General features: G+C 38.9%; 1 long non-coding RNA gene across 1 annotated transcript in view; it reads left to right on the top strand.

Annotated features, from left to right (window-relative positions):
* The window catches only part of LOC125965617 (uncharacterized), a 105,105-nt gene extending 83,280 nt beyond the window's left edge, over positions 1-21,825 (top strand). The window contains exon 3 of the long non-coding RNA XR_007479708.1: positions 21,691-21,825. This is a non-coding gene — a long non-coding RNA (uncharacterized LOC125965617). The remainder of the gene's footprint in view (positions 1-21,690) is intronic.
* Positions 21,826-23,161: the final 1,336 nt, after the last annotated feature.

Here is a 23,161-nt window from a genome sequence, read left to right as displayed (position 1 = left end):
CGGCAGAATTGCGAAAAGAATATTGCTTTTTATTTTTCATCATGTAAAATAAAGCCACTGGCATCAAAGTCCATCTTGTCTTGTACATTTTTAGTGAACTGTGAGCACATCAGGTTGTGCTGGTTATATTTTTTGCATGATTTGTCTGAATAAATGAAGATATTTTATATGTCAAATTATTGTTATGTCTAATATCTACTGTTTAATGTGTCCAGGAAGATAGTTTTTTATCTGAGCAATTTGCATATGCATACTGTCTCATGATTTTAATACAATACTGTTTGGGAAGGCTGATTCCTAAACACATGATGGGAATACAGTTACCCTGATGAGGTCTAGTTTAAATGATCAGAAAACTTTCTAAATGTGTTTACATTCTGGTTTGTATAAATTAATCATTAAAACAAGAGTTAAGGATTTAGCAGAAAAGTTGTATGGCTTCCTAACTAGGTTTTCTTGTTTTCCTTTTACACATGTAATAGCAGAATATTCTCTATTAACTGTGTGTTATGTCTAGACGACTAATGCACTGTCAGAGAAGGGAAAGTAAAGCAAGAGAAACCTGATATTTAGGTTTACTTCAAGGCAGAAAGAGGCTGAACATTTTATTTGTTTTAAAGAAAAACAGATTCTTACTAAACATATCAGTATTGATTATAATTTCATTATTTTAGTAAAATTTATTTAGCATGAAGCCCTCCATTTTAAATGAGTCTTAGCGTAGATGCTTCATATGTATTACAGACCCCTTGAGGGGTAATAATCAGTGAGAACTAAAGGAACACAGATTGTTCATCATCCTATAGAACCATTCTTTCATGTAAGTATTCATTCATTCAAGAGAACATTTACTGACCACATGCTATGGACCAGGCATAGAGCCAGAAGCCAGGAGTGTAGCAATAGTGATGACACAGCCTGTGCCCTCCAGCACCCCGCAGTGTAACAGGGCAGGTAGATACATGAGCAGTTACCATTGACTTTTGTGTGGCTCAAAGCTGAAGAGCATGCCCCCTGCAAAAAACCACCGTGCTCTCCTGATCGTAATTAAGACACCTTGCTCCTCTTACCAAATGCATACAGATATTTGGGGTTTAAAACCTTCTTATCTTCATAAAGACATGAGTGTGACGCACTGTCATAGAGATTTATCTTATACAACCTGTGTCCTAGTCAGTGCTGCTCCTGTTCTGTAAAAATACTAAATAAACTCAAAGGAAGTGAGGAAGGAGAGAGACGGGGAGAGGAGGAGGGAGGATCCTTCTCCTGTTGTATAGTTGGAAAGTACAGAGTTTGGACTCAGAAACATTTAGGATTTAATTCCCTGTCATCAGCTTCTGGTTGTGTGACTTGGAAGAAAACGCATTTAAGCTTTCAGAGGCTTTTTTCCTTATTCCTACTATGAGGAGGGAGATACCTGTGCCATAGTGTTGCTGTAGGGATTGGAAAATGTACCATGTGCATAAATACTGGAGGGCATGGAATACTGAGATACAGTAGAGGCAGGAGTTCTGCGTAAAAAAGGCACTGTCCAGCATATGCATCAGCCTTTGACTGCGTGGGTCATAAAACTGAGTCAGAATCCCAACCTGCCTCCCCTTGAAAAGCCTTCTTGGACCTCTCCATCCATCCAAATCCTATTGAAATTTCAAAACTGAGCTTTGGCTTCATTCTGTCATGGAAGATGTCCTTTCACACCCTAGCCCTCCTTGAGCTCCTCTTCTCTGAGCAACACCAAATCAGCAGTGTGTCATCTGTGAGAAGAACAAATCCATGCCCAGGGAGTTAAGATGACAAACTTAACAGAAGAAACAAGAATTTAGAAAGACAAATACTGTATGATATCACTTATATCTATGCCTTTGCACACACTTATTTTTCTAACAGGAATGTCTTCTCTTCCTTTGGGTTATGTGTTATGTGTAGTAAAAGATATATGTGTTTGGGGCGGGGTGGTGGGAATCTCTACTACATTTCTTCTTATCTTACCTTTGTCATCGTGTTCCCCTTGCCGGCAGTGACCTTCCCTTTTTATCTACTTGATAAACTTACTCCATTTAAAAAATCTAATTGTTACCTACCAATGAACCTATTTGTCCTCAATCACTCCCTTCTTTAAAGTTCTATGGTAGGGCACATTACTATTATACTGTTTAAAATAATTTTAGGTGAAACAACTACGCCACTCTCCATTGTTACTCATATCAATGTGTTTGCGAATAAAGAAATGTCAGTTTTCGATTGTGGGGTTTAGGATCGTGCTATCTGGGAATCTATGAAGACAGTGGAAACAGCTCTGCTGAATTAATTGATAGTAACAAATTTATCCAAGCTAAGTTAACGAAGAACAAAGGCAAATTGACTGTTGGTATTGTAACTAAAAGGTGATAACATTTCTAGAGAAATATGAAACACATATGCCATTAATAAGAAATACTGTATAAAAATATTCAATGAGAAATACCCCAAACAATGCTGTCTCTGTTCAATTGATACGGAAAGATCATAGGACCCCCAGCATCAGTTTTGACATTGGTTGATGAGGTAGTTGGTTTACTGGAAACCAGAAAATTGTGTGATTCTCACCTCACCCCTTAGATTTACAGGACCCGTGACCTTGGGAAAGTAACTTAACTATTGTAAAGTTTTCCCAATGGTAAAATTACCTGGCTGACACACAGTCACATGAGATAATGCATGTGAAATGTATTTTGTAAACAATATAGTAGAGCTATTTGCCATTGTGTTGATGATTGTGATTGTTACTGTTATATCCTGGTCGATCTAGTCAAGTAAATGCTTTCTGAAAACCTGTCCTTTATCTGTCCTATGTTATGTACAAAGACTATGATCTCTTCCAATTTGTACAACTTAGTAGACATGGGAACAGAAGTTTACATTTTAGGAATGTGTTCAGATACTCATGTTAAAAAAATAAGTGTTTAGTGTCTAGCAACTTGAAGGACAAATTAATGTGACATAGAAGGTTAGTACAGAACAGGACACTTCAAGATGGCAGAGGAGTAAGAAGTGCAGATCACCCTCCTCCCCACAAATACATCAGAAATACATATACATGTGGAACAACTCCTACAGAACACCTACTGAATGCTGGCAGAAGACCTCAGACTTCCCAAAAGGCAAGAAACTCTCCATGTACCTGGGTAGGGCAAAAGAAAAAACGGAGACAAAAGAATAGGGACAGGACCTGCACCACTGGGAGGGAGCTGTGAAGGAGGAAAAGTTTCTACACACTAGGGAGCCCCTTCACTGGCGGAGACAAGGGGGTAACAGGAGGGATACTTCAGAGCCACGGAGGAGAGCGCAGCAATATGGGTGGAGAGGGCAAAGCGGAGAGATTCCTGCACAGAGGATCAGTGCCGACCAGCACTCACCAGCCCAAGAGGCTTGTCTGCTCACCCACCAGCTGGGATGGGTGGGGACTGGGAGCTCAGGCTCCAGCTTCGGAGTGAGACCCCAGGGAGAGGACTGGGATTGGCTGCATGAAAACAGCCTGAAAGGGGCTAGTGCACCACAGCTAGCCGGGAGGGAGTCCAGAAAAAACTCTGGAACTGCCTAAGAGGCAAGAGGCCATTGTTAACGGGGTGCAAAAGGAGAGGGGATTCAGCACCGCCTAAACGAGCTCCAGAGACGGGCGCGAGCTGCGGCTATCAGCACGGACACCAGAGACGGGCATGAAATGCTAAGGCTGCTGCTGCAGCCACCAAGAAGCCTGTGTGCAAGCACAGGTCACTATCCATACCTCCCCTCCCGGGAGCCTGTGCAGCCCGCCACTGTCAGGGTCCCATGATCCAGGGACAGCTTCTCCGGGAGAACACATGGCGCCTCAGGCTATTACAACGTCAAGCTGGCCTCTGCCGCCACGGGCTTGCCCCACATTCCATACCCCTCCCTTCCCCCAGTCTGAGTGAGCCAGAGCCCCCTAATCAGCTGCTCCTTTAACCCCCTCCTGTCTGGACGAAGGACAGACACCAGAGGGTGACCTATACACAGAGGTGGGGCCAAATCCAAAGCTGAACCCCAGGAGTTTTGCGAACAAAGAAGAGAAAGGGAAGTTTCCCCCAGCAAATTCAAGAGCAGTGGATTAAATGTCCACAACCAATTTGATAATACCTTGCATCTGGAACACCTGAATAGACAACAAATCATCCCAAAATTGAGGCAGTGGTCTTTGGGAACAACTGTAGACTTAGGGTTTGCTGTATGTGACTGACTAGTTTCTGATTTTTATGTTTATCTTAGTATAGTTTTTAGTGCTTGTTATCATTGGTGGATTTTTTTATTGGTTTGGTTGCTCTCTTCTTTCTTTATTATTTTTCATTTTTTTATTTTATATTTTAATAACTTTTTTTTCCTTTTGTTTTTTTTCTCCCTTTTCTTCTGAACCGTGTGGCTGACAGGGTCTTGGTGCTCTGGCAGGGTGTCAGGCCTGAGCCTCTAAGGTGGGAGAGCCGAGTTCAGGACACTGTACCACCAGAGACCTCGGGCCCCATGTAATATCAATCAGCGAGAGCTCTCCCAGAGATCTCCATCTCAACGCTAAGACCCATTTCCACTCAATAACCAGCAAGCTCCAGTGCTGGACACCCCACGCCAAACAGTTAGCAAGACAGGAACACAACCCCACCCATTAGCAGAGAGGCTGCCTAAAATCATAATAAGCTCACAGACACCCGAAAAAACACCACTGGACGCAGTCCTGCCCACCAGAAAGACAAGATCCAGCCTCATCCACCAGAACACAGGCACCAGTCCCCTCCACCAGGAAGCCTACACAACCCACTGAACCAACCTTAGCCACTGGGGGCAGACACCAAAAACAACAGGAAGTACAAAACTGCAGGCTGCGAAAAGGAGACCCCAAACACAGTAAGTTAAGCAAAATGAGAAGATAGAGAAATATGCAGCAGATGAAGGAGCAAAGTAAAAAGCCACCAGACCAAACAACTGAAGAGGAAATAGGCCGTCTACCTGAAAAAGAATTCAGGGTAACGATAGTAAAGATGATCCAAAATCTTGGAAGTAGAATGGAGAAGATACAAGAAACATTTAACAAGGACCTAGAAGAACTAAAGAGCAAACAAACAATGGTGAACAACACAATAAATGAAATTAAAAATTCTCTAGAAGGAATCCATAGCAGAATAATGGAGGCAGAAGAACAGATAAGTGACCTGGAAGATAAAATAGTGGAAATAACTACCGCACAGCAGAATAAAGAAAAAATAATGAAAAGAATTGAGGACAGTCTCAGAGACATCTGGGACATCATTAAGTGCACCAACATTCAAATTAAAGGGGTCCCAGAAGAAGAAGAGAAAAGAAAGGGACTCAGAAAATATTTGGAGAGATTATAGTTGAAAACTTCCCTAACATGGAAAAGGAAGTAGTCAATGAAGTCCAGGAAGCACAGAGACTCCCATACATGATAAATCCAAGGAGAAACACACCAAGACACATATTAATCAAACTATCAAAAATTAAATACAAAGAAAAAATATTAAAAGCAGCAAGGGAAAAGCAACTAATAACATACAAGGGAATCTCCATAAGGTTAATAGCTGATCTTTCAGCAGAAACTCTGCAAGCCAGAAGGGAGTGGCAGGAAATACTTAACATGATGAAAGGGAAAAACCTACAACCAAGATTACTCTACCCAGCAGGGGTCTCATTCAGATTCATCCGAGATACTGAAACCTTTACAGGCAAGCAGAAACTAAGAGAATTCAGCACCACCAAACCAGCTTTGCAATAAATGCTAAAGAAACTTCTCTAGGCAGGAAACACAGAGAAGGAAAAGACCTATAATAGCAAACCCAAAACAATTAAGAAAATGGTAATAGGAACATACATATCAATAATTACCTTAAATGTAAATGGATTAAATGCTCCCACCAAAAGACATAGATTGGCTGAATGGATATAAAAATAAGACCCCGATATATGCTGTCTACAAGAGACCCCCTTCAGACCTAGGGACACATACAGACTGAAAGTGAGGGGATGGAAAAAGATATTCCATACAAATGGAAATCAAAAGAAAGCTGGAGTAGCAATTCTCATATCAGACAAAATAGACTCTAAAATAAAGACTATTACAAGAGACAAAGAAGGACAATACATAATGATCAAGGGATCAATCCAAGAAGATATAACAATTGTAAATATTTATGCATCCAACATAGGAGCACCTCAATACATAAGGCAAATGCTAACAGCCATAAAAGGGGAAATTGACAGTAACACAATCATAGTAGGGCACTTAAAAACCCAGTTTAACCCATGGACAGATCATCCAAAATGAAAATAAATAAGGAAACACAAGCTTTAAATGATACATTAAACAAGATGGATTTAATTGATATTTATAGGACATTCCATCCAAAAACAAAAGAATACACTTTCTTCTCAAGTACTCATGGAACATTCTCCAGGATAGATCATATCTTGGGTCACAAATCAAGCCTTGGTAAATTTAAGAAAATGGAAATCATATCAAGTATCCTTTCCCACCACAGTGCTGAGACTAGATATCAATTACAGGAAAAAACTGTAAAAAATACAAACACATGGGGCTAAACAGTACACTACTAAATAACTAAGAGATCACTGAAGAAATCAAAGAGGAAATCAAAAAATTCCTACAAACAAATGACAATGAAAACACGATGACCCAAAACCTGTTGGATGCAGCAAAAACAGTTCTAAGAAGGAAGTTTATAGCACTACAATCCTACCTCAAGATGCAAGAAACATCTCAAATAAACAACCTATCCTTTCTTTTAAGGCAATTAGAGAAAGAAGAACAAAACAATCCCAAAGTTAGCAGAAGGAAAGCAATCATAAAGATCAGATCAGAAATAAATGAAAAAGACATGAAGGAAACAATAGCAAAGATCAACAAAACTAAAAGCTGGTTCTTTGAGAAGATAAACAAAATTGATACACCATTAGCCAGACTATCAAGAAAAAATGGGAGAAGACTCAAATCAACAGAATTAGAAATGAAAATGGAAAAGTAACAACTGACACTGCAGAAATAAAAGGATCATGAGAGATTACTACAAGGAACTCTATGCCAATAAAACGGACAACCTGGAAGAAATGGACAAATTCTTAAAAAAGCACAACCATCCAAGATTGAACCAGGAAAGAATAGAAAATATAAGCAGACCAATCACAAGCACTGAAATTGAGACTGTGATTAAAAATCTTCCAACAAACAAAAGCCCAGGACCAGATGGCTTCACAGGCGAATTCTATCAAACATTTAGAGAAGAGCTAACACCTATCCTTCTCAAACTCTTCCAAACTATAGCAGAGGGAGGAACACTACCCAACTCATTCTACGAGGCCACCATCACCCTGATACCAAAACCAGACAAAGATGTCACAGAGAAAGAAAACTACAGGCCAATATCACTGATGAACATAGATGCAAAAATCCTCAAGAAAATACTAGCAAACAGAATCCAACAGCACGTTAAAAGGATCATACACCATGATCAAGTGGGGTTTATCCCAGGAATACAAGGATTCTTCAATATACGCAAATCAATCAATGTGATATATACCATATTAACAAACAGAAGGGTTAAATTAAATAAATTTTTAATAAAATTAAAAAATAAAGTATAAACGAAAATTTAGTAGTGTTCTACAGTCCCTTATATTACTGCTCATAAACATGCTGAAAAATTTTCTCTTTCTATTCATATAAAATCTTCAAATCATTCTTAACCATATTATGTTCTTTATTTTCAAAATATATTAACTTCATTCCTTCCCCTCAGACATCCAAATTACAATTTTCTTGATGGATTTTCTTTCTCCCTTGATTTCTCCTTCTGATCCACCTTCCCTGATTTTTTCTGGATGGAATGTACTTTCTAAAATTCAAATATGTCATCATTTTTCTCCTTAAAGGCTTCCATCGTTTCTTAAGGACTATGGGTAAATCCCTTTCTTAACTGGCTTACATGATCCCGCATCTCACTTTTAAGTCCATTCCTCCAACTCTCACATTGTGATATTCAGCCCATCCACATTGTCCAAAAGTTGCAGTTTCCCTATGAAAAGGTTTTATTTGGATATTCTACTTCCTCTATATAAGCATCCATTATGACCTCTTTTGACTGAGAAGCTTTCATCATCAAGGGTTATATGAACCTAACCTCGTGTTTTATTAAGCCTTCTCAAAACAGGACTAATCTGTTACTCTCACAAGATTCTCTTTAATGTGATCTTAGTTTTTTTTTTTTTAAATTTTTATTGGAGTATAGTTGATTTAAAATGTTGTGTTAGTTTCTGCTGAACAGCAAAGTGAATCAGTTACCCATATACATGAGTCCATTGTTTTTAAAATTTTTTTCCCATATAAGTCATTACAGAGTATTGAGATGAGTTCCCTGTGCTGTACAGTAGGTCCTTACTAGTTATCTATTTTATATATAGTAGTGTGTATATGTCAATCACAATCTCCCAGTTTATCCCTCACCACCACCCCCCTTTCTCCCCTGGTAACTGTAAGTTTGTTTTCTACATCTGTGACTCTATTTCTGTTTTGTAAATAAGTTCATTTTTTTAGATTCCACATATAAGCAATATCATATGATACTTGTTTTTCTCTGTCTGGCTTACTTCACTATTATAATCTTTGGGTCCATCCATGTTGCTGCAAATGATATTATTTTGTTCTTTTCATGGCTGAGTAATATTTCATTTTATATATATATATATATATATATATATATATACACACACACACACACACACACACACACACACACACACACACACACACACCCCACATCTTTATCCGTTCCTCTGTTGATGGATATTTAGGTTGCTTCCATGTCCTGGCTATTGTAAATAGTGCTTCTATGAATATTGGGGTGCATGTATCTTTTTGAATTATGGTTTTCCCTGGATACATGCCCAGGAGTGGGGTTGCTGGATCATGTGGTAGCTTTATTTTCCGTTTTTTAAGGAACCTCCGTACTGCTGTCCATGGTGGCTGTTACCATCTACATTCTCACTAACAGTGTAGAAGGGTTCCCTTTTCTCCACACCCTCTTCAGCATTTATTGTTTGTAGACTTACTGGTGATCGCTATTCTGAGTGGTGCGAGGTGATACCTCATTGTAATTTTGATTTGCATTTCTCTAATAATTAGTGACGTTCAGCATCTTTTTCTGTGCTTTTGGCCATCTGTATGTTTTCTTTGAAGAAATGTCTATTTAGATCTTCTGCCCATTTTTTGATTGGGTTGTTTGTTTGTTTGTTTTGCGGTATGCGGGCCTCTCACTGTTGTGGCCTCTCCTGTTGCGGAGCACAGGCTCCGGACACGCAGGCTCAGCAGCCATGGCTCACGGGCCCAGCCACTCCGTGGCATGTGGGATCTTCCCGGACCGGGACACAAACCTGTGTTCCCTGCATGGGCAGGCGGACTCTCAACCACTGCGCCACCAGGGAAGCCCCTGTTTGGTTTTTTTTATGTTGAGCTGCATGTGCTATTTTTATATTTTACAGATTTGTCCCTTGTTGGTCACTTTGTTTGCAAATATTTTCTCCCATTCTGTGGGTTGTCTTTTTGTTTTGTTTATGGTTTCCTTTGCTGTGATCTTAGTTCTTAATATTGAGTACTTCCCAGGGTGCTGCACATCCACAAATGACTGCAAAAAGCTCTCTGAAGTTTTCAACATGCAAAGAACCTAAGCTATAGTAGCAAGAGATAGCACACTTGGTATTTGGGAGCAGAAGGTCCTAATATGCATCCTCAAATTACCCCTTTCCTAGCTGTTCTGGCTAATCATAATTTAAGCCACTGGCAGTCCCCTATGAGATGCCAAGTGATATCTTTACAAATGTTGCACAGGGGACAACTAGGGGATTGTTTCAGAATAACGATTCTGCCATTTTTTATACCTGCAAGTATGGGATAAAGCAGTGAATAGCATCATCCTAGGGTTGTGATCGTCAGGAGTTTCAGTTAAAAAAAGTTAATGCATGAAATTTCACCAAAATTTTGACCCGCTGCTTCTCAAATAGGATCAATTAAGGGCAGATTTGGAGTTTTATATCAAACTGTATTTGACTTAAGACTATAGCAAGTAAAAAATAGAACTGAATATTTTTTTACAGAGCTGGAAAACCTACACTGCTTTTCAAAGGCTTGTAACTTAACACCTGCTTCTATATTTCAGTCAAAGTTTTCTAAAAAGAATTTTTCTTCCGGCCAGAGATTTTACAAGAAAATGTTCAAATGGGGAAAAAAAAAAAAAAAAAACGAAAAAGAAAAAGCTTTTAACAGAAAGTTAATAGGGTGGCCTAAATGGAACCCGAAATGGAAGGATTCACCCCCTTAATGTGTCTCTCTGTGGAACTTCAAAGGAAAAGACAGCAGGACAGGCCTTCGCTAAATGCAGGAATAAGGGTGGGCTCCCGTTGTCATTAGCTGGGGATGGTTACTTCATTTCTGAATGTATTTTCTCTGCAACTAAAGCAGTTGCCCACAGTATTTAGGTTATTTAAGCACCAGAATAGTCATTGGCTGGAAAATTAGTATGCTTCTCTTTGGACTTTGTTCTCTGCTTTGTGGAGAGAACAGTCATGTTGAGTTGTCATTTTTCATCTTAAAGAAAATGTGCTCGTAAGAACACAGGATACTAGTGACACGTTCTTGTACTTTTAGAAAAATACCTGATACTGTGACATTTTCCGTTCTGTTTCCAATCTTTGTCATGACAGTGAGAGCCCCGAATATGAACATTGGTTATCTAAACGCCAATGATGGTCTTTTACATTTATCAAAATGAATGTTGGTGGAATATCCACTTGTTGTGTGTACAGTGTAGCTCTTTGCTTGGTATGAGGTGACACTCTGAATATTCTTTCAACCTGAATTAGAATTCATCCTCAGTCTTGCCTGAAACCTGACACATAAAATACTATTGAGTATCTACATTATTGAATCTACCTGTTCTGCGTTTTTTTAAATTTGGCTTCAGTTCCATTCATAATTGAATCATTTCATATTGGGGCACAAAATACAAAATTTAATAACCATATAGTTTCCAGTCAGAATAATATTTATCAGCATTTGAGACACATGCAAATGTTTAATAGGCAATATATCTAAGCTATTGCTGCTGTCTTCTTGTTGTCATCCAAATTCCTCCTAATCAAAAAACCCAGAAGGGACAAAGGCTAAGATGTGCTCTCAGGGCCTGGGAAAGGGCATTCTACTGACCACGACAACCAGAGATGGAGGCTTAGTGAGATAGATCATGGGATAAAGAAAAGTCAGATCCTTCCTTCTGTCCAAAGAACAAGCACAGGGTTCAGTCAGGAGGGCTCAAAGCCAAATGGAACCAGGTAAGCAGACATATATAAAGAGCAGGACATGATCAGGGTAAAGTATAAGCCTACCAATCTTATTGATGTTGATAGAATCATATAGGGTATGCTAAACAGTACCCTCTGAAAACGCACAGAGATAGAGCAGACATGACTTCTTTATTCAAACAATTGTTTGGAAAAGAAACAGCCCTACCTGGGGGTATGGAGGAGCAAAGGGATTGAAATATGTACAAGACATCCTTTACTACTGATTCTAGCTCGCAAGCCGTAGAAAGCAGCTTCCCCAGGGAAGTCCTTCTGAAATTGAGCTTGCTATACTGATTACAGAGCCTGAACTTCATGTGAGCTATTTACTAGTTGTATGACCTTGGGCAAGGATTTTTGTTTGTTTGTTTGTTTGAACATCTCTGCCTCAGTTTTCTCATTTCCAAAATGGGAACAATAATAGTGAATCTCTCACAATGTTGTCATTAATAATAAATGAGTCAATATATGTAAGTGGTGATAGCGTTACCGAAAGCGGAGTCTGGCTGCTCGCCGCTGTAAAGCCCATAAAGAGGCAAGGCTGGTGGAAAGGAAAGCTTGCTTTATTTTGCAGGCCGGCAAACAGTGGGTAGGGCAGACTCATGTCCAAAGGCCCACTCCCCCCACTGACAACCAATGGGCAAGAGCTTTTACAGGCAGGAGGGAGGGGGCTACATGCGGAAACAGCACAGTCAGCTCTGACAGTCATCTTGAAACTGGTCATGTGATGGTCTGATCAGCATGGTCTTGATTGTGTTAAGTACAGTTCCAGGGTCAATTTGTTCCCGTTTCTTTGAGGCTGTTCTTGGAATTGCGGCAGCTTATGTCATGGCTACAGTCTGGTCATCATGTAGTTAACTTCTTCCACCTGGTGGGGGTTTTAGTATCTATAAGACAGCTCGCAGGATATTATCTATAGCCCTTGAGGAGGAACTAAAGGTCCTTGACTTTGCTTCATGACTAAACTATTATTATTTAGTCTTGATGGACTATTTTCCTTTGTTTCTGCATTTTTTCACTTCTCTGATTAAACGTATTCTTTGGCTAAAGTTTTTGCACAGACAAAAGCCAGGCGGAGGACATGGGGAGGAAGGACCTGCTCGGTTTCAATGGCACTGTGATTGTGGATCAGATTTCTCAGAAGTAATGGCTGTGTGGGATGTCAAGAGGGATTGGGATCTGGAATCTCCCCCAATAGAGCTCTAGTTCTCCATGCTTGCATATTCTGTCCTACTACCTGCCATTGCCAGGGGGCGGGGGGTGGCACATGCTATAAGCAGAAGGAAATCTTTCATAGTCATGTGGTATCTGTATCCCAGAAACCTTCAAGAGGAAGTGCCCTAAATTTAAAAACAAGTCAGATTCAACGAAGATTTTAAAAACCAAATGCAAATTGAAACTAATTAAAGCTACACACAGCTTAGACCCAGCTAAATACCTGAACAGATGAAAGGGAACATTTTCTGTCCTTCGTTTTCTCACAATAGAACTCTCTTGCCTGCTTTGGTAAAAAATAGTATTAACTCTAGTCTCTGTTATTTTTGTTTAAATCCAATATCCAGAACACAGTAAAAAGTATGAACCATGTAAAAAGGTCTAAAAAATATGGTACATAGGCAAAGGTAAAAGTATATAATAGAGGTAGATCCACAGAGACTCTGGTATTAAAATTTAAAAACAGTGTATTGGGGACATCCCAGGTGGTCCAGTGGTTAAGATTCCAAGCTCCCAATGGGTTCAATCCCTGGTCAGGGAACTAGATCCCACATGCCGCAACTAAGAGTTCGCATGCCACAACTAAGACCCAGCACAGCCAAATAAATAAATAAATAAAAATAAGTAAAAACAGTGTGTTGGAAATTATTATAAATTTGCTAAGGAAATTATAGAATAAATGGGCAAAACTGGATCAAATGATGGAGAATTACAGCAGAGAAAAATGAAACAAAAAATACAGAAATATGTGTTATATATGTATACATATGATACTATAGGAATGATACTACGTATCGTACACATAAATATATGAGAAAAACTATAAAACCCTAATGAGAGAAATCAAAGAACAAAACCCATGGGGAGATCTTCCATGTGCTTGTTTAGGAATGCTCAATATCGTGAAGATATCTGTTCTTACCAACTTGATCTATAGATTCAACACAATCCTAATTGAAATTCCAGAAAGTTATTTTGTGGATATCAAAAAACTGATTCCAATGTTTATATGGAAGAGAACACCAAGATATACACAGTCTTTTTTTTTTCCCTTGTGCTCCATATATATGAAAAGGAAAGGCTGAAGACAGCTCATTCACCAGTCTTTGTATGGCTCATCCATTAAAAAGAGACATTGATGTAATATACACAAACTTCCCTTTGTGTCTTATTTCTTAGCTGTCTGCTGTGGCTTCATTTCTCATACCCCCATTCACAAGTTTTGTATATGTCTCTTTGTCTCTTGCATTTGTCATCTTTGGAGTAGTTTTAGCCAGATTTATTAACCAAAAAAAAAACACTGGAAAAACAACTAGCAACCCTAGGCCTTCCTTTCTGACCAAGTCATGCTCAAATCTTTTTTGCTGTAGCTTCAAGCCCATTTCTCTGGGCTGTTGCCTCTGGAGAGGTAAAGATATCCAAACATATTCCTTTTTGTTTTGTTTTGGTTTGTTTTGCATCCTTATTTTCTTATTTCCTTTGAGTGAGAACCAAACAGTTTTATTCATTTTTTCCTCTTAAGTGCAGATTCTGATTGGAAAGGAGAGGTAAAAACGGTTTTGAGAGTCTAATCCAAGAAGGTATTTGGGTTCACTCTATGTCATTTATACAGATTCTCATATTAGAATCGTTCTCACCACTCAGACTCCTGAACTTGACTTCAGTTGGTGCACCCTTATTTTAAACTTAAAAAATATTAATTAATTTTTGCCCTACTCACACGTTGATTAAAGCAGAAAAAATATATTCCTTTTTATATGTGCCACTGTCCTTAGTTTTATATTTGACCTGCAAAGCGTACCAGGATAAACCCCATCTTTCTCTCCTTCCTTCATCTTCAATGGCATTTCCAAAGGGTATTTTTAAAGTGCGGATGAAAAAGTAACACAGTCCTCTGTGAAAGAAGAGGAAAGAAATGGCAAGTGATTAAGAACTGTTTTACCTTTTTTCTGTGATCTGTATCTGAAACGAAAGCATCGGCTGTGTTTCGTTTATAAATAGAACTAGGCAAACTCAGCAACACCTATAATTTTCAAGCCCTAAATTTCTGTCCATACAAACCAGAAGTACAGTACAGACCTTACAGACAAAACAGGAGCCTAACACATCTGAGAGAGTGTGGTGAGGGATGGCAACAAGAAATTTACAGGCAGGTAAAAATAGGTTTGGTTTCCACATCAAGCATTTGAGAATTGTGTCACCTTGGGACTTTTTTCTTTTTTTGAGCTTCTCTCAATCCGTTTCTTCATTCCAGAAATGGCAATTGTATTAGATACACCAGAAGACAGATTTTAAATTTAAATACAAATGGATTGGGAATGGACAGAACAGTGTTAATCACCCTCCCTGGGAAATGCTGGCCTCTTAGACCTCCCGCTGATTTAGGGCTTGTTTCCATGGTGAGAGCTGATAGAAGGAGTGATGGGGAAAATGAAGGAAGCAAGCAGAGTTGAAAACAAACCAGAACACCAACCAGTGGGGGAAGGGAGTTCAGGCTGGTCACCCAGTGAGGATGAGGCCAGAAGCAGGTTTGGGAGCTGGAGGAGCAGAGACAGAGAAATTCTAATAGCCAAATGTCTCGTCTGTATAGAGGTCAAAGTCCCCGGATGGGGCAGGCCCAGGATTATTGGCCAGATAGCAAGCTTTGCCCACACTCCCAGTTCCTGGTACTTTAGAAATCTCTGCCAGTCCTTTGCAGCTTTATATGAACATTGTTTACTTACCCAGAGAAATACTATACATAGGGGAAATTGAGATATCCAAAGGGAGAGTACCATGGCTGTGACCTTGGATGACATTCTTCCCGGGATGATTCTCTGAGATATCAGAATCTTGTGGGGAAGTTCATTAAAATTGATTGCAAGGCCAACCCTCAGAGTTTTTGATTCAGTAGGTCTGGGGTAGGGCCTGAGAATGAACTTTTCTAATGGCTCCCAGGTGATGTTGCTACTAGTGCAGGGACCACACTTTTGAGAACCACTGCTTGAAGAGATTAGTTTAACCGAAATTGGAAGCAGTTGTTAGAGCTTCAAGATTAACATATTGGTGAATATTGATAATCTGCAATATTATCAATATTGTAAGTGTCCTATCTGCAAGTGTGCTATTTTCAGTGTCCAGTTTCAAGCGCCATCAGACTGTCATCAGAATTTACTGGACACTGCTGGTCCCCAAAAATGCAGTCCTAAAGTTGGTATTAATCTTCCAAATTTGAAATTTTCCTTTTTATGTCTTAGGTGTTTGATTTTTTTCCCCCACTTCAAAGGCCTATTTTGTTTTGCTTTCAGCAAAATTTGCTTAGAGAAAAAGGGGTAAAATCTTTACATGGGAGTATGACATTTTAAAAACCATTACAGAACAGAGTGGAGCCTCTGACAGGTGCATTAAGAGGACAGCTGTGGAGGAGGCATTTTGAGGAAATCTCCAAGCCTGCAATTTGAAGGCCCTTTTAACCACCTCCTGTGTCCCAAAGACCTCAAGCTTTCATTATTACAGATAAAATAATGTTTCCAGGTTTTTCCTTTGGTTGCCTAGAAATTTGACATGCCAACACATAAACCCTTGCTCACTTTTTTATTATTTTTTATCTCTAACCCCTGGAGCTGTACTTAGAGTTAGCTCCAGGCAGTCTGTGTGTAAGGATGGTCAGCAGACCCTGACCATCTTCCAAAAAATAAAATTGCATTCATGTGACATTAAGAATAAATTGGGAGATTGGGATTGACATATATACACTAATATGTATAAAATGGATAACTAATAAGAACCTGCTGTATAAATAAATAAATAAAATTCAAAAATAAAAAAACACATCTTTTTAAAGAATAAAGTCAAAGGGTGAAGACTAAAACAAGAAAGTGATATCCTAAGAAAGGTATTTAATCCTATCAGATATTTGCATCTCATCTCAGTGGGTAAAGATGGCAGGTTTATGTGGGAATAGCTTGCTTAAAGTTTGGGGCAATATAGACCTTAGGCTTTGTCATAATAGATACCTAGAAGGGAAAAAAAACATGAGTCCGTTTTTGTGGTTCTAGTGGATGAAAACCAAGGCTTAGTAATACATCAGTGAGAGATTTATTTTGGTCTAGTGTGCCTGCACTACATCTTGCTTCCTATCAAATGGACAGGCACATTCTCCTCTGATTCCTTAACAGATTCCTGTAGCAAATAGGCAGAGAAACAAGATGTCGTCAACTCTACCAATTTAAAAGGGCAAGAACTTCCGAAGTGTTATTTCCTTACCAGCTTTTCCAGATTATTCTTTGTGTACCTTGCAAGCATCACAGCTAAATATGATATTTACATTATTTAACAGCAAGCATGGCATGGGCAGGAACAATCAAAATAGATGCTGGTTATATACAGCTAGTGTGGATATCCTGGTGCATATTAGCTGAATATCCATTCTGATTAGAGTAATGGTAAACCAAAATAAAGCATCCTCTTCATCATTATCTTTATCACAATCACTAATGTATCTCATGCTTATACATTTTGCAATACTGGCTTAGGATCAGTATAGAGGGCTAAGCACATCTCCTGCCTCCTCATCTTCTAACCCTTAAAACATGTCAAAGTTGGAGTTCATTGACCTAAAACAAATAGATTTTCAGATAGTTCTGCAGCAAAAATGGATTTATTCAGGATCAGCAGAGAATTGCAACTCAGGGTCTATATTCATGGCAAGTCATGTGCAAGTTCCCACACAGGAAGGAAAGGAGAACCCTTTTATAGAGAGGAAAAGGAAGTTGGGAGGGCTGTAGTAAACAAAGAGCTCATGGATTTTCATTGGCTGAGCCCTTGTCAGGAGAGAAGGGGACTCTTTCTTCTTCCTCTTGGGCTCCACCCTCAGCACAGGGCATGAAAGTTCCCTCTTCTGGTCTCTCAACTCTAATTGAGGTTTCAGTTTATTAATGTTTCACAAGTATAGACTCTAAGAGATGAAACTTTGATAGGACCCAACTAATTAAGGAGAAAGCATGCTAAAACAAACACAGGAGAGTACTTCTGTGAAAAATGACAGTAAAAGGAGATAGTGACTCCATTGGTATTTTCAGTCTAGATATTACAGAGAACCAGGTGTAGGATGTGTTTAACTTTTAAATAACTCAGCCAGTGGCCCCCAACTCCATGCCTCAAGCTGGTTCTAATCAACCAGAGCAGTGAGTGTAAGCACTGAGACCAGTGAGGCAAGCAAATGCTCCCTGTAGAAAAAAAAAAAGAGGAAAAGAGAACACATACACCCACACATAAGCTACTTGTGTATACCCATGAGAAGCATGTCCTTTCCTTCTTCCAAGATTGCTGAAGGTAGATCAAACTGCATGCACAGGAGAATCTCAAATAGAAAGATGAGTGCATAACTAATACAATCGAAAAAATAAAACAATCTCAACATGCAGAATATATGCCAGAGGAATCAGAGTTGAAAGCTTTTCCTCTAAGATGGGGAAAAAGACAAGTTTCCCCATTCTTACCAGTACTGGGAGCCTTAGCCACAGCAATCAGTCAAGAAAATGAAATAAAAGGCATCAAAATTGGGAAGGAAAATGTATAATTGTCTGGTGACATGATTTTATATGTAGAAAACCTTAAAGACTCCACAAAAGCAATTTTTTAATATGTGAGAACAAATAAATGAATTCAGTAAAGTAGCAGGATATAAAATCAACATATGACAATCTGTAGCAATTCTATACACTAAAAATTAACTATCTGAAAAAGAAATAACCCCATTTGTGATAGCATCAAAAACAATAAAGTACTTAGGAACAAATTTAACCAAGTAATTGAGAGATCTGTACACTGAAAACTATGACACTGATGAAAAATATTCAAGAAGATGCAAATAAATGGCAATATATTCTGTGCTCATGGATCGGAAGAATTAATATTGTTAAAATGTCTATACTATCCAAAGCTATCTGTAGATTCAAAATTCTATCAAAATTCCAATGGCATTTTTTACAGAAGGAGAAAAAACAATCTTAAAATTTGTGTGGAACCACAGAAGAGCACCACCCCCCCGCCAATAGCCAAAGCAATCTTGAGAAAGAACAAAGCTGGAGGTATCACAATGCCTGATTTCAAAGTATATTGCAAACCTGTAGTAATCAATACAGTATAGTACTGGCATAAAAAGACAGAAAAACAAATGGAACAGAATCCAGAGCCCAGAAATAAATCCACACACATACAGCCAACTAATATTCGACAAGGGAGTAAAGAATACTTAGTAGGGAAAATATAGTCTCTTCAACAAATGGCGATAGGAAAACTGAATGTTCACAGGTAAAAGAATGAAACTGGGACTTCCTGGTGGCACAGTGGATAAGAATCCACCTGCCAATGTAGGGGCCATGGGTTCGAGCCCTGGTCCAGGAAGATCCCACATGCCACGGAACAACTAAGCCCGTGCGCCACAACTGCTGAGCTTGTGCCCTGGAGCCTGTGAGCCACAACTACTGAGCCCGTGTGCTGCAACTACTGAAGCACATGCACCTAGAGCCCATACTCCGCAACAAGAGAAGCCACCGCAGTGAGAAGCCCTCACACCGCAGCAAAGAGTAGCCCCTGCTCGCCGCAACTAGAGAAACCCCACACGCAGCAACGAAGACCCAACGCAGCCAAAAATAAATAAAATTAAATCTTAAGAAAAAAAAGAATGAAACTGGACCCTTTTTTGCACCAGTTACAAAATTAACTCAAAATGGATTAAAAACTTAGAGAAAGTTAAATACTGTGTTTTCACTTATATGTGAAATCTAAAAAATAAAATGAATGAGTAAATATAACAAAACAGAAGTAAAGGCATAGATACACTACAAACTGGTGGTTACCGGAGGAGAGGGGTTGGGGGAGGGGCAAGATAGGTGAAGGGGATTAAGAGATACAAACTACTAGTTATAAATTAAATAAGTTACAAAATGTAAAGTACAACACAAGGAATATAGTTAACATGTTATAATAATATGGACTATAATCTATAGAAATATCAAATCACTATGTTGTACACCTGAAACTAATTATAATATTATTAGTCAACTGTACTTCAATTAAAAAAAAAAGACTTAAATGTAAGGCTGGAAACTAAAATTCCTAGAATAAAAAGGAGAAAAATTTCCTTGACATTGGTCTTGCTGATGATATACTTTTTTTGGATATGGCACCAAAAGCACAAGCAACAAAAGAAAAAAATAGACATGAGGTTAAAGCATGGTTACTGTTTTCCAGCTACATGCTTTGGAGAATTGGAAAAGAAAAGGAGTGATATAGAACTTTGTGACCATTTTTAAGTATAGGGAGAAGTTGAGAATAACTCTGAAGTACCTCAATTTCTTTCTCTCTTTTTAAAAAATGATTTTTAGAGCTAAAGAGGCCAGACTTTAACAACCAAAATAAAATTTTTATCCAGCAATTTCTAGGAATTTTATATATCCAAGAAGATGCCATTTTTATAATGCTTTAAAGAGAGATTATGGAAGATAATTATCTCTGGAGAGGATGAGTATTGAGGTAGGACTGGGATATGTATTTGCTCTTTGCCATTTTATTGACAACCATACCAGCAGAATTAACTTGAATTAGAAATACATCTGATCTCCAGAGTGAAGCATCTATTAATGCAAATCCTTAGGACCTATGTCCTTGCTCTCTTCCTTGGGTTCCTTTTCTGGCTCTCATTGGCTTTCATGGATGTCTGAACTTCTTAAAGTCCTGATCTCAGAGACATTATTTTCTCAGATCAGATGCCTGGAACTACAGTCATTGGAAACCATGAGGATGGGTTTCCTGGGACCAACCTCCAATTTGGTGGAGTCCTATTGAAATGCCAATCAAAGTTCCAGGCAGCAGAGGAAGAAGGCTTCCCTGGGGCATTTATATTCTGAAATGTAAATTATGGTTTGCCTTGACTTCCACTGCAATTTTTAAGATGTCCTCCTCCTTTTGTTCAGAAAACGTTCTCAGTGCAGCTGGGAATACTGGTTCCAATTAACAGACAAATCTGCATGTAAGGAAAGTAAGACTATTAAATTCATGGAGTTAAGCTTAGAGGTTTTTTCTCGTAGACCATGTCAGCTTTGCAGTATCTTGAAAGAGTCAGGGTTTGGGTGGAACATGATAGATTCAGAATGAAATAAAATTTACTAGGAATTATGCTTATCAGAGTTCAGGAATCACAAACAAGCAACTCCTGCCAGCTTATTCAAGTTTGTCTGCCATCATAATTAAACAGTGTTTTATAAGTACAAATAGAAAAGAATTATTTTGTAATCCAAATTGTCAATTTTAAATATTTTCTCTAAGAAATGTTAGCAATAATGAGGAATAGTCGCTTTTGAGGAAAATCAAAGTTATCTATACTCACTCATACAGGGAAACACTGACTTCCCTGTCCACATGGCTTTTGTGCCTTTTCCTAACTGTGGTGGATTGAACTTCCACAATTTATCCCTCTTCCTGGATGTACCTTTGAGTCCTTTTGCAGTCTTTTGACTAAAGGTAGAACGTGTTTCATTACTGCTTGATTTCGGCTGATGGGATATTTGCAGACCTGATTCAAGCAAAGGCTTGAAATGAATGCTCTCCTTGAAAATGTTCAACAACCAACTCTCAATTTATTAAACGCCGTGGGTGGAGAATCAGTTGTTAACAACATGAGGAGAAACGTTCTGATTTGTTGCATTTGCTAATTTCCATGGTATCAATACTCCCACTACTGCCACTTTCAAGCTACCTGGGAGACACTGGTGAGTGCAATGCTGGGAAGAGACATACAGACATAACCATTTGTAGTATCTACCATACAGACAGAATAGACCTAAATAACCTTAAGATTCTAGATACCAAGAGAATGTAGAAACATAATGAGAAAGTGATACATTTTAAATATTTATCTTTGTTTCTCTTTGTTACAATGTAATGTATTTAATTGTGACTTATTATCATTTAAATTTTAATAATGGCTGTTTTTAACAACCAACTCACAAAAGGCTAAAAATACAACAGTCAACCTCTGTAAATAAGTACAACCAGCTGTAGCTCACCCCTGCTTGAACTTTTCAGGTTGGTCAGCTCTCCTGCACTCTTGCCATCACTGAGAAGAAGGTGCCTTGACTAGCCCCCTGTTCAAGGAGGATAAACACACAGGGAACAGTATTTCCTAGCTCACTCGCTGACCTGCAACTTGAAGCAGAGCCGCCTTGCTAAGCCCTGCCAAGGGGAGCAGATCCTCAGGTGCTGCAGATCCACTGAAATGAAGGATTGCTACTTCAAGCTCCTGAGTTTTGGAGGTAATTTGTTACATAGTATGATTGGAGTGATATATGACTAATATAGCAACTGCTTTCTGAGAAGAAAGAATCATATCATAACAAAATATCGTGTTGCTTTTATAAGCGCCAGTAAGATATTTATCATTATCTGAACTTAGCACTATAATTTATTTTTATATTTTCTGTGGAATTTAGTCTAAAAAGATATAAAGGGATATCCTGGATCATCCATCTGGCCAGTTTATTACCAGGGGTGACCTCATAACTCTAGTGACTACATTTGATTGGTATTTGTGATTATCTTGATGCCAAGTGAATATCCACAGTAACAATATTTATCTATTGATATGCAGGCAGACAAACCTGACTGACACTAGTAGGGCATGTTTTAATGTCAACTTGATCAAATTCACCCCAGATCTGCAACTGTATTAAATTATCAGCAACATATTCTTATTTATGCAGTGATAGTTCACCATAGAAGGATAGTTCCACAAGATCAGACTTCCCTGTTTAACTTCTTTAGTAAAGTGAGACATTGTTTTGACATCATAAAAATGGCAGTGTAACCAGCCACTAGAATTAATTTTATTGCAGTTGTCTAATGAAAAAAAAGAATAGAAAGGAATTTACTGTGCAATGATCTATATGCAACAGATGGAGGTCATTGCATGCAGTGTAGCCATAGCATGTGGAACAAATGATGGTTTCCCAATGGTTTAAAGAAAGAAAAAAAGAGTACTTAATCCATCAGATAGGACCTTACAAGCATGCTAGCCTCAAAATCACATATGCATTAATGAGCAATTTCCTATTCCCATCACAACCAAAACATTTTGTGCCAGAAAAATATCACTTCTTCCAGCTTGCACAGCTCCCACCCTGGTCTAAGTCATCAGCAACTCCCACTTGCCCCCTCCCTGGGCACTGCTATGTCTGCCCTTGTTTCCTGTACTGATCTTGCTAAAATAGAACTCAAATCAGGCCACTCCTCTGCTCAGAGCCTGATGGAGCCTCACTAAAAGTAAAGGCACCATTCCCTGAAAGGGCTTCCAAGCCTCTCCAGGATTCGTCTCCGCGCACCCCCACCCCACCCCCCACCCCCCACCCCCCGCCGTCTCCTCCAAGCCCATTTCTTACTACTCTCCCTGCCCTGAGGTCACACCCCAGACAATCAGGCTTCATGCTGTTGGGGTATAAGCTTTTGTTCTTGTCATTCCCTCTGCTGTGAGTTCACTTCCGATATCATTATTACCATTGAC

The sequence above is a fragment of the Orcinus orca genome, chromosome 10 (assembly GCF_937001465.1).
Source record: "Orcinus orca chromosome 10, mOrcOrc1.1, whole genome shotgun sequence".
NCBI classification, from domain to species: Eukaryota; Metazoa; Chordata; class Mammalia; order Artiodactyla; family Delphinidae; genus Orcinus; species Orcinus orca.
This window is presented reverse-complemented; position numbering and strand designations above follow the sequence as displayed.